The 12670-nt window shown below is 43.5% G+C and overlaps 1 non-coding gene across 1 annotated transcript; it reads left to right on the forward strand.

The window, feature by feature from the left end:
- The first annotated feature begins 12320 nt into the window (after positions 1-12320).
- trnas-gcu (transfer RNA serine (anticodon GCU)) lies at positions 12321-12402 on the forward strand. The gene has a single exon. It is a non-coding gene; the product is annotated as a tRNA-Ser (tRNA).
- Positions 12403-12670: the final 268 nt, after the last annotated feature.

The raw sequence follows: 12670 nt of genomic DNA on the forward strand, positions 1-12670 counted from the left end.
GATCGGCTCAGGGTATGGTTTTGAACGTGGGCACTGGGATATCATGAGTATTATGTAAGCGAGGCTCAGGGATGGATAGGACTGGCATTTTAATGTTGCAGGTTATTGACGCAAAAGGAAGCATAGAAACGGGGATATGAGAGGAGGTGGAGAGGTGTTTTTGATTAGGGATAGCATTATAATTATGCTTAGGGATGATATTCATGGGAGTACGTCCAGTGAAGTTATTTGCGTGGAACTGAGAAATAAAGAGATGATCACCCTGTTGTTATTATCTGCGTGGGTTTCGTCTAGTTGCTGTGGATTCCTTCCACTATCTAAAGATGTTGGATGGACTATCCAGGCTGAATTGCCTATCGTGTTCAGGGAAGTGCACGCTTGGTGGAGTATCCATGGGAAATGCAGCATTACCTGGCTAGGGTGGGAGTCTCTGAGGGTCAGTGTGGATGTGATGGGCTGAATGGCCTGCTTCCCCACTGTTGGAATTCTGATAATTCCACTATTTTGAAAAGATCTAAAAGTTCATGTTCTAAATTGGACAAAGGTGAATTTTGACGGTACAAGGCAAGATCTTCCAATATTTCTTTGCAAACCCCACATAAAGGGACGGCTGGAAAGTGGGAACATAAGAACAGAAGGAATAGGAGCAGGATTAGACCAAGTGGCCCCTCAAGCCTGCACTGCCATTCAATAAGACCAGGGCTGATCTTTTCATGACCTCACTCCGCTTTCCTGCTCTCTCACCGTAACCCTTAATCCCTTTCCTGTTCGTAAATTTACCTATTGAGCAAAAGGCATTCAAGATGTAAGTCTCAGCTGCTGCATTCAGCATGGAATTCCACAGATTCACAACCCTTTAGCTGAAGAAGTTCCTCATCAACTCAGTTCTAAATCTGATACCCCCTTATTTTGACGCTATGCTCGCTAGTTTGCCCAGGCCTCAACGGAAATAGCCTCCCTGCTTCTATCTTATCTACTCCCTTCATAAATTTGTTTTTTTCCTATAAAACCTGCCATTCTTTGAAATTCCAATGTATACTGCACCAGTCTACTCAATATCTCCACATACAGCAACCCTTTCAACTGCAGACTCCAATTAGTGAGCCTCCTCTGCACCCCCGCCAGTGCCAGTCCATCCTTCCTGATGTAAGGAGACCAAACCTGTACACAGTATTTCAGGTGTAGCCTGACCAGCACCCTGTACAGCTGCAGCATAACCATCCTTCTAGCAATGAAGGACAATATTTCCTTCACTGTCTTAATTACCTGCTGCACCTGCAAACCAACTTCCTGTGATTCATGCACAAGGTCAACCAGCTCCTTCTGCACTGCATCATTTCATAATCTATTTTGCTGTTAGTCCGAACAAAATGAAGGACCTCACGTTTCCCAATATTTTCCTCCATCTGCCAGACACTTACCCACTCACATCACCTATCCTTATCCCTGTGTAGACTTACAGCGGCCTCTGCACACCTTGCTCTACATCATCTTAAGTGTGAACTCTGACACTTGGTCCTCAAGTTAAGCTAACAGGTCTACTTTAAAATATTGGCAATACATTTTCAGCTTTCCAGTCTGTCAGAACCCTCCCAGAGTCCAGCAACTTTTCGTGAACTATCACGAGTACAGTTGCTGTTTACCCTCTGTCATCTCTAATAGTCCCCTGGATGCATTCCATCAGGGCCAGGAGATGCATATACGTTTAGGCTGTTAGCTTTCCCAACACAACCTCTTTACTGAACTCTGTCCTCATCTGCCATTGCCTCCATAGGTCTGTAGTATGCAGAGAGTATGTTCCTGTTAAGGCCAAGGCTGGTAGCTGTACAGAATGCTGCCTGTCGAGAGAAATTGAGGATCTGGTCAAGAATATGAAGGAGGGATATGGCAAACATAGACAGTTGGGTTTGAGTGAATCCCTGGAGGAGTATAGGGCCAGTAGGAGTATACTCGCAGAAAACCAGGAGGGCAAAAACGGGACATCAGGTAACTTTGGGAAAAAGGCTTAGGGAAAATCCAAAGAGGTTCTACAAATACACGAAGGGCAAAGGAGTAACCAGACAGAGAATAGGGATCCTGAAAGATCAACAAGGCTGTCTGTGTAACTGTAGGAGATAGGAGAGATGATACACGATGATTTCATGTCAGCTTTTACTGAAATCAGTCATGGAAGTGAGAGAGGTTGGAGAAATAAATAGTGTTCACTTGACATTTGTCCATATTAGTTGGGAGGAGGTACTGGATCTTATATAATGCATCAAGATTGATAAATCCCTGGTGCATGATCAGGTGAATCCCAGAACCTTGTGGGAAGCTAGGGAAATGATTTCTGGGCACGTTGCTGAGGTTCTTATATCACCGACAACCACAGATGTGGTGCTGCATTATTTGAGAAAGGTGACGAGGAAAGTCCAGGGAACAATACACTGGTGAGCCTGAAATCAGGTAAGTTGTTGGAAGGGCTTCTCAGGGACAGGATTCAGATGTAATTGGAAAGGTAAGAAATTATTAGGAATGGTCAGCATGGCTTTGTCCATGGAAATCATTGACTTGGGCTTCAGAAAGACATGCAACAAGGTTCTTCAGAACAGACTGGTTAGCAAGTTAGACACCATGGGTTTTGAGAAAACAAGCTATTTGGATACAAAATTGGCTGGACGGTTGGAGACAGAGGTTCATGGTGGAGGATTGCTTTTCGGACTGGAGACCTGTGATGAGCAATGTGCTGTAAGGATCGGTGCAGGGTCCACTGCTTTTCATCATTTATATCAATTATTTCTATGTGAATATATGAGTATGGTCACTGGTTTACAGTAGACATCAAAATTGGAGGTGTAGTGTACAACGAAGAAGTTTACCTCCGAGTAGAATGGGACTTCAATCAAATGGGCTGAGTAGTGGCAGATAGAGTCTAATTCAGATAAATGTGAGGTGCTGCATTTTGGAAAGGCAAATCGTGGCAGGACTTGCGTACTTATTGGGAAGGTCCTGGGGAGTGTTGCTGAACAAAGAGACTTTGGAGTGCAGGTTCATAGTTCCTTGAAAGTACAATCATAGATAGGCAGGGTAGGGAAGAAGGTGTTTCGTACACTTGCCTTCATTTGTCAGTGTATTGAGTACAGGAGTCGCAAAATTATTTTGCGGCTCTACAGGACGTTGATTCAGCCACTTCTGGAATGCTGCCTTCAGTCCTGGTCTCTCCGCTGAAGGAGTGATATTACAAAACTTGAAAGGATTCCGAGAAGATGTGCAAAGATGTTGCCAGGGTTAAAGGTTTGAACTATTGGGAGACGTTGAATAGGCTCGGGCTGAGAGTTGATCTTATAGGTTGACAAAATCGTGAGGGACATGGATAGGTTGAACAACCAGGGTCTTTCCCCAAGGGTTGGTGAGTCCAAAACCAGAGGGCACAGGCTTAAGGTATGAGGGAAAAGATTTTAAAGGGATCTGAGGGGCAATGTTTGCAAGCTGAATGTGGTTCGTGTATTGAATGAGCTGCCAGAGAAAGTGTGGAGGCTGGTACAATTACATCATTTAAAAGGCATCTGATTGGATATGTGATTAGGAAAGGTTTAGAAGGATATGGGCCAAGTGTTGACAAATGGGACTAGATTAATTTAGGATATCTGGGCTGCATGGACGATTTGGACCGAAGGGCCTGTTTCTGTGCTGTACATCTCTATGATACTAATAAAATAAAATTAAGGTAGGTTTCTTTTTTATGGAGTGTTAGCAGAAGCTCAGATAATTCTCCTTGGAGCTGAGAAGGTTAAGCAGTGATTTGGACCAGGAGCAGATTTGCTTCCAGGATATTTAACTTACAGAGAGAGAGAAAGAGAGAAATTGTTAGTGCTGCAATTTTAGTACTAATATCAGGTAACTGGCAAATAATTCAGGGTGGAAATGTGAAGATTATTTTACTGAGTACGTTCTGAGCATCTAGAACAGTTTCAAACACAGCTGGATGCAGATTCAGCAGTAATTTCAAATTTATTTGAGAATTAATTTGGACGGCTACAGGTAAATGTGAGGGCAGTTGGGACAGATTTACTGCATCTCCAGAGGGAGGAAGTCCAGCCCCAATGGGCTGAATAGTCCCCAACGCCTCTACTCTGTGAAACTATCTCATTCATTGCGAATGATGAAGCTCATCCCAGGGCAGAGCCATAGAAGTGTACAACACAGAAAAATACAGAGTGGTTGTATTGACACAGCCGGGACACATCTGTGCCATGGTGTATCAGACAATAAAAGTGAAGATGTTTTGACATCATCCTTGAAGGTACATGCTACAAAAACCTGATGACTGCGGGAAACGGCTGTGATCAGCGATAACAGGGCGCCCAGAGGGATCGTGTTGGGCGCATAATCCATAAAATTAATGAATGAAAAGCATTCTCTGCTCGCTGACAATTCCAGCTTTCAGTGTATGCACTGCCACTGCCAGAGTTTCGCTATAACAGTGCTCTGTTCTTCGCATTACATATTGATGAGCCTTCTACGTCCGTACACTCAATGTTATCTGAAATAGATACACCCGCCACATTTATACATTTGAGGAAACACATGTCTGAAGTTATGGAAGAACATTTTGCTGTTCTCTGTCGGTCTGTTATGACCTGATTCACAAAGTCACTTGCCTGAGCTGGGAATACACTGGCAAAAGTGAGAGAAATCAGTTGTGGCGTGTACCATGCCCATGACGCCTTGCAGTTTTTCCCCACCTATGTCACACAGCAGGGTCCTCTGGTGAAATGAACATCCGTGAATGACATATGGATCAGTATGTTGGAGACAACATTTCGACACAGACACAGTTTCCTATTATTAGAATAAGCACCACGAATGATGAATAACCTCAGAAAGAAGCAAGCGATCGAGATTTGCCGTGGACTCGATGGGCTGAACGGCTTCTGCAGGCAAGTGAATGACGTCACACGTCTCTGCCGTCCCTCTCCCTGCCTCTTTGACAGAGTGGTTGAGGGATAAATATAATAGCTAGCTTTTCATCCTCCCTTCCACTTTGGACGACCTGCAGCCCCGCTCCTCCTGGCTGTGGGGCTGGTTCTCAGCGAGTGAGGGTTTCATTCGGAGTCACTTCATCAAATGTTAACTGATGCCCGATTGCAGCAAAGAAGCCGACGCCTCTGAAACAAAAGCCTTTCAGCAGGATTGTTCCCCGAAGATTGATTCTGAACATCAAATGGGCAGCACAAAAATGCACTTACTGGTATTTCACTGAGAGAAGAGAGTCCATAGCTCATTTCTTTCTTTCCTACCAGCTCAGCATCTTTCTCTCTCTCTCAAATAAATGATATTTGGAGGAAGTTCGCAATCAAAGTTGCTGAGTTCCAGCGGCGTTCTTGCACCTGGCTGTGCCCGGGAGAGGAAGCTTCAGAGCATATCATCACTTACACCCTCGCATAATGCCTGCAAGTGGAGGGAAATGGCGGAATACTCTGCCAATAGAGACAGCTCAGTCCCCGGGGATGGAATAAACAGCATCGTCCCGGTGGAGACATTCTGCAGATCAGACACAGTGCACTTTATCATTCGGATCCTACCAGAGTGAGAGCACCAGAGAATGCCAATCGGTCACTCGTACCTGTGCCAACTCGGGAGTTACAAAAGATTGGTGAAAGTGGAAAGTTGCTTCCTTCACATTTCAAGTGTTTTCGTGAAGCAGGAAGCAGAAGAAGATACACTGAGAAGCGATTGAGATCTGACTACAGGAACAGCAAATAAGTTGTACAGTGCAGAGGAGAACTTTGAAGTATTGAATTCTGGTTTATGGGAGGATCACGCTTTCACGAGGCCACGCTGCTACAGAAGGAACTATGTCAGTGTCTCTCAACATTGTGATGTCACAGGCAAATGTCGCCGTTACACTGCAGAAAATTCCTTTTTCCAATCTGAGGGCACATCATATGTAAAGTAGCTTATATATCGAATCCTTTCACATAAATAATTCCACTACGCCTCAGTGTGTTGTATTGTCTCCTTTCCACTTTACCTGTCATTGTGCCTGCACTGAAGGGGCTTTGCTCCTTCTGTGTGTCTTTTACAATCTGTGTGATGTTGGGCAGTTGTATTGACCCATCTTCTGATGGAACTTTCCACTTCACTTCAGCCCGCCTTTACTTCGCTATCTGATCCCATTCCCGTTGTTTCGGTCTTAAGCATTCGTCTCAGATCCAGCCTGCCCTCACTCAAAATAAATGGAAAACTCAGGCACACTGTGATTTCTGTAATCAAGGGATATCTTCACACCAACGTCATTGACAATTCCAAAGATAAAGTTAGGACTGCAGATGCTGGAGATCCGAGTTGGTAGTGTGATGCTGGAAAAACACAGCAGATCAGGGAGCATTCGAGGAGTAGGAGAATTCAGTTTTCAGGCTTAAGCCCATCCTCAGGAAAAGATTTGTGTGTTGGGGCTGAGACATAAATACAAGTGTTGTGGGGTTGAGGGGAAATAGCTAGAAAGCAATAGATGGATGAATAGGAGGGAGAACATAATAGTTCAGAAGTGGCAGTGATGGAATGGGTCGAGAGGGCGGTGGCAAGTTGAAGGCTTGTGTTTGGGGGAGGCTAAATGACGAAACTGTTCGAATTCACATTTATCCCGTGTGCTGTTCGAAGACCTAAGCCAGAATGTGTAGCGTTCCTCCTCCAGGCGTTGGGTGGTAAAGGTTTGGCAGTGGAGGAGGTCCGGGACCTGCATGTCTTTCACGGTGGAGGAGGGAGAGCTGAAGTGTTCAGCCACGAGACGGTGAAGTTCGTGGGGGCAGGTTTCCCAAAGATGTTCTCGGAAATGATATGCAGGAAGGTGTCCTGTCCCCTTGATGTAGAGGAGACCACACTAGGGGCAACGGATGCAGGAGATGACATTAGTAGCTGTACAGGTGAATTTCTAACGGATGAGGAATGATCCCTTCGGGCCTTGGTTGGAGATAAGGGGTATAGTGAGGGTGCTAGCTTCATCCCTCTTTTCTTGGCAGTGAAACATGCCACTAGAGGGTTGTGGTCTGGTAGAGGGAAGTGTGGACATGAAGAGGGGGTCGTGGAGGGAATGGTCTTTTCAGAATACTGGCAGAGCTGGGTAACGAAATATATCTCTGGTGGTGGTGTTTATTTGGAGGTGGCATCAGCGGCAGGATATGATGCGTTCAATGCGGAGGTTGGTTAGGTGGAAGATGAGCACCAGGAGGTTCTGTCTTTGTTGCGTTGAGTGGCGTGGGGTTTAAGGGACTTGGTGTGTGAAGTGGAGGAGATGTGCTGGACGGCGTTGTCAACCACGTGGGAAGGCAATTTATGATGGTGCGAAAAGGAGACCAATTGTGTGTTTCTGAGGTGTAATTGGTCATCCTGGGAACACATGTGGTGGAGGAGGAGGAATTGGGAATAAGGAATGGAGTTTATACATGAGGTAAGGTTGGAGGAAATGTCGTCTAGATACCTGTGGGAGTACGTGAGCTTGTAGTATATGGCTATAATTAGTCAGTCGCCAGAGACGGTGATGGAGAGGTCCATGAAGGTGAGGGAAGTTGCCAAGGTGATCCGGGTAAATTTGAGGTCGGGGTAGAAGCTGTTGGTAAAGTTGGTGAGCTATTCGAGCTCCTCTTTGGAGCACCAAGTGGCACCAATGCATTCACCGATGTAGCGGAGGAACAGGCGGAGGATAGTGCCTGAGTAACTGTGAAAGATGGACAGTTTTGCGTATCTGACAAACAGGCAGGCATACCAAGGTCCCATGTGGATACCCATGGCTAACCGTTTCGATGGAGGAAGTGGGAAGATTGGAAAGATAAGTTGTTCATTGTGAGGACTAGTTCAGTCAGGTGGATGAGGATGTCTGTGGAAAGGTACTGGTTGGGATGGTGTGAGATTAAGAAATGGAATGCTTGCAGATTTCTGCCATGGCAGATGAATTTGTACAGGGACGGGATGTACATGGTGAAGATAACACGTTGGGGGCCAGGGAAACGAAATTCATGGAGGAGGTGAAGTGCAAAGAGGTGTCACGAATATTAATGCACATTTCCTGCAGTGGGTAAGTAAGATTGTGACGAGGTAGGAAGAGATGATTCAGATGGGACAGGTGGAGGCTGAGACAATAGGTCGATTGGGGCAATCGGGTTTGTGAATCAAAGGAAGGAGGTAGAATCGGGGAGAACATGGTTCACAGACAATGAGGTTGGAGGTTGTGGATGAGAGAGGCCCAGAGGTGATAAGATTGTGGATAGTCTGGGAGATGATGGTTTGGTGATGGGAGGAGAGGTCGTGATCAAGGTCAGTAGGAGGAGGTGCCTGCGAGTGGGCACCTGGCTTCAGCTTTGTCCCTCTGCCCGACTCACCAGCCTAACTCCTGATGAATGGCTTATGCCTAAGTCGTCCATTCTCCTGCTCCTCGGATATTGCCTGACCTGCTGTGCTTTTCCAGTACAACACTCTCTACTCATTCATTATTATTGTCTCATTTCACACTATCAGGTACACGTTGTCTGTTTGATGCTCGAGAACACTGTTCTCATGAACTATGACAAGATCTGCCAAGTTGAAACAAAAACAGAAATTGCTGTAAAATCACAGGTGAGCAGGCACCATCTGTGCAGATGAATCACAGTTAACGTTTCACATCCACTGGGTCGGTCTCTCCACAGATGCTGCAAGACGTACTGAAATTTTCTAGCATCGACTGTTTTTGTTTTATTTTCAACATCGGCAATTTTTTCATTTACGTTTTCTTCTTTTCTGCCAATATGATTTGGCTAAAGATTACGTTAAATGTTTTAAATATGACTGCGATGTAATGGCCAGACTTTACCAGCCCGCTACTTTTATTTGGTTCACATGACCAATGCCTTCCCACTTGTTCACCGCACCCTACAGCTGCACTGCAAATAAATTGACAAAATTGTGGCATTCTCTCGGATTGATAATCAGGAGCGAGATTGTTTGAAATTGTTCAAAACGTAAGATAAACTGAGAGAATACGGGATATTAAATGGGAAACTGAAAGGCAAAGAGAGAACAGTGAATGACAATTTTTTTGACAAAATTGAAATGTAATTGGTCCAGATTCAGAAAGTGTTTTCATCCACAAACATATCACAATGTGGAATGTAATTTTTATGACAGCGAATGCAAGCAGATTGCAAAATCTTAGTTTTAAAGTCTTGCTGCAACTGTTTTGATTTTAATGAAGGCACACATTTGATTCAGTGCTATAATGATCCCCTAAACTGGAGAAGGAAATCCTTGCCTTCAAGAATACGTCCGGAATGTTCACTGATTCATCCCAGTAATGGCAGGACTGTCCTCTGGAAGCTTATGAGTAAAATCATTCAATGTTCCGTGGAGTTTCGAATGATTGGTGAAGGGAAAGTCTCCATTTACAAATCAATCATTCAGTAGAATTCAATACAGGGACCCCTGAAATGATGAACACATTGAAAAAGAACATGGACATACGATATACAATAGCTACGACAATTACTATGTGAAAACTTTTGATATCAGATCCACGGTGGCCTTTGGTGATGACATTTACTGTCCAGAACCAGTCTGCACTGGAATGACTGGAGACATACTATGAAGTATTTGAACTTGAGTCGCCTTTAGAAATAGCTGAGGCTCACTCAGGGCACGGGGAGTTAGAGATGTTGGCCTTACAAACCTTTCTAAAATTTCGTGGAAGAATACAGGGAGTGATAGATAATTTTCGATCCTATGGAGATGATGTTGATGAACTGGATAGATAATAATTTACCTTATTGGAGTTTATACATAGTGACGTCATATTTAAAAAGCAAAGAGTTCATAGTGTAACTGTAAGATCTTCAGGTCACCCTCAGTGGGAGCATTGTGTGTAATCCTTGTCCTCATTCTCCACCAAAAACATGTAAAGAGGTTAGAAAGGACACCGACGCTGTTTCCTGGATAGCAAGATATTAGAAAGCCAAGTGACGTTGTTTACTGAGACATAAAAATATCAGAAAGGATGCAAACGGGATGATGGAAAGAATGAGGGAGTTTATTCACTAGATCTGGAAATGCTGGAGCAGAAACTCCCAAGTTTGAAGTTAACAAATGAGATTTCACATAACGTGAGGTTTGAATAACTAAATCAGGGAAATCCCCTCTTTCAAGTGAATCAATAACTTTAGTTAGTGCTTCAAAACCATTAGTGAATGATTAAGAAAAGTTTGAATGAGAGTTTCTTCCAATCAATAGAGTTAGTTAAATCGTGAACGACTTTCCAGAAATAAAACGTAGAACCTGATTTCACAATGTTTTAAAAGTTACACGAACAAACATACAAGGAGGGAATTTACCATTGAGAGAAAATCAGTGTGGCTGCGTAACAATTTCGAATTTGGTTGACTTCAGACACAAAGACATTTCATGAACACGTAGAACTGATTAAGATTGAGTAAAAAACGTTCATGGATTGGTAAGGTGTGGCGTATTATTCAAGGTGAAACTCTGTAAATTGAGCTGATGTCCTAAAATAACTGCAGACAGAAGTTATATCCTAATGAGTCGGAATTGAATCGTCACTTGGATTTGCAACACCTACTTTAAAGATTCGATCACATTCACATGATGTTATGTATATTTCGTACATTCTTTACTCCACCCAAGAAATGCACCAAGAAGACTCTGTCATTTTGTATTGTTAACCCTCTGTACTTCTCTGCAGCACGCCATTGAAGATAAAATATACTCAGGCCAAAATTCAATTCAATACAATATTCAAATGGTCCTATGTGATTTTTCTTTTTTGATTATTGCAATAACGTTTGTGACTTTGCAACAAAATGCATAACATAAAACCAGTTCAACATTTATTGTCGCGAAATTTAAAGCAATGCACATGGGAAATGTTATTCACCTGCTGAACAATCACCTTTGGCTCTCTCTCCAAACACGTCTCTTCACGTTTTAAATACTTGCAGTATGTTTGTTGATCAAGGAGTCATTATCCAAAAAGGTCATTTCTCAGTCCACAAACAGGGGTATTTTCCCATTAACTTGGCTTTGCTCAATATCACCTTCTATCCGTACCCCTCAAGGCAATGAATAATTGAAGCTGCTCCATGTGAGGCTCAAACTTAACACTTCAGCACAGCACAGCCCACTGTACTGGCACAGAGATACCATGCACTGTCACCTGCATCACAGAAGCATCGCATTAATGCTTACCTCCACATTCCTGGCTGTACCTTAACGTTTGGGAAACCGAAGTTCTCTGATTCCATGGCTAGTAACGGGGATTAAACGATCAGTGGTTCTGACCCCGAGTGAGGAAAATGGTGAGCTACTCATTGCAAAGATGGGTAGATTTTTGAAATATATAATTGCAACATTTGCCTTCACTAACCAATGAACATTTTATTTTGTTTTTCATCTGTAGAAATTTTAAAATCTTCATCTTTAACAGACTCAATGTCAGATCTCCATTGTGTCTCTGGTATCAAATTCCAAAGTGTACAACCGCTCTGAATTCTTCCACCACAGTCGGCTTTTTGGTAGTGTTCCTGTTGTGGGAAATGCACTTCCCCGCGTGTCAACTGCTGCTCCCTGCATTCTCTCTGGCACTGCATTAATTTTCCTTCTGACACTTGCTCACTGTGTTGCTGTGATCATACTTGGTGTTGCATGGCCCAGAAAAATGATACAGATCAAGGTTTTTGCATTGTTGAATTCAATTGTCTGTTTCGTCTCACTTAGGATTTTGAAAGTGTCTGTTCTGTACAGAAGTGCTTGTCAAAAACATCTGAGCAGAAGAAAGGTGTGCCGAATAATGACATTGAGCACTATGCACTCTCCTCCAGTCTGGAAATCAATTCCTCACAGGCAATTTAATAGACAATAGACAATAGGTGCAGGAGTAGGCCATTCTGCCCTACGAACCAGCACTACCATTTATTATGATCATGGCTGATCATCCTCAATCAGTATCCTGTTCCTGCCTTATTCCCATAACCCTTGAGTCCACTATCCTTATGAGCTCTATCCAACTCTTTCTTGAAGGAACACGTCCTGCTTTCTTGGGTTCTTCATTCCGTTGACTTCAAATCTTCACAGAATTCAACAGACTTTGTTTCATTGTCTTTTCTTCATTTTTGTTCAGATCACTGCGTGTAGAGTGTCACAGTGGGAATGCCGTTGCCCCACAACACAGAGGTCAGACCATTGTCTTGGGACCGTACTGTGCTACTTAGCATTTCACCAGACCAGGGAGAAATATCTGCTGTTTTGCATAATTTACGCAATTCACTTATTCATAAGTTCATATGCCTGTGAGTCTCTGTGACGAGGTGGCCGAGAGGTTAAGGCGATGGACTGCTAATCCATTGTGCTCTGCACGCGTGGGTTCGCGTCCCACTCTCGTCGCTGTTTCCAATGTTGCTATTTTTGTATGCTCACACCTGTCTTATTGAAATTGGAACTTCAATGGTCAATTTATATGCATCGACGCTATTATAAAATCTCAAAGAATAATTTGAGTCACTTGTTTAAAAAGCATTGAAACGTAGATCGCATTGGAATAATGAAAAGTAACGCGATTTTCTTTTTCAAGTCAAGCTGCTGTGACCTTTTATCATATGAAAGAGATCCAGGAAAACCAAAATACAAGAGATGCGAAGGGCAAGTTAATGTA

Source organism: Hemiscyllium ocellatum, unplaced genomic scaffold, assembly GCF_020745735.1.
Source record: "Hemiscyllium ocellatum isolate sHemOce1 unplaced genomic scaffold, sHemOce1.pat.X.cur. scaffold_115_pat_ctg1, whole genome shotgun sequence".
Taxonomy (NCBI): Eukaryota; Metazoa; Chordata; class Chondrichthyes; order Orectolobiformes; family Hemiscylliidae; genus Hemiscyllium; species Hemiscyllium ocellatum.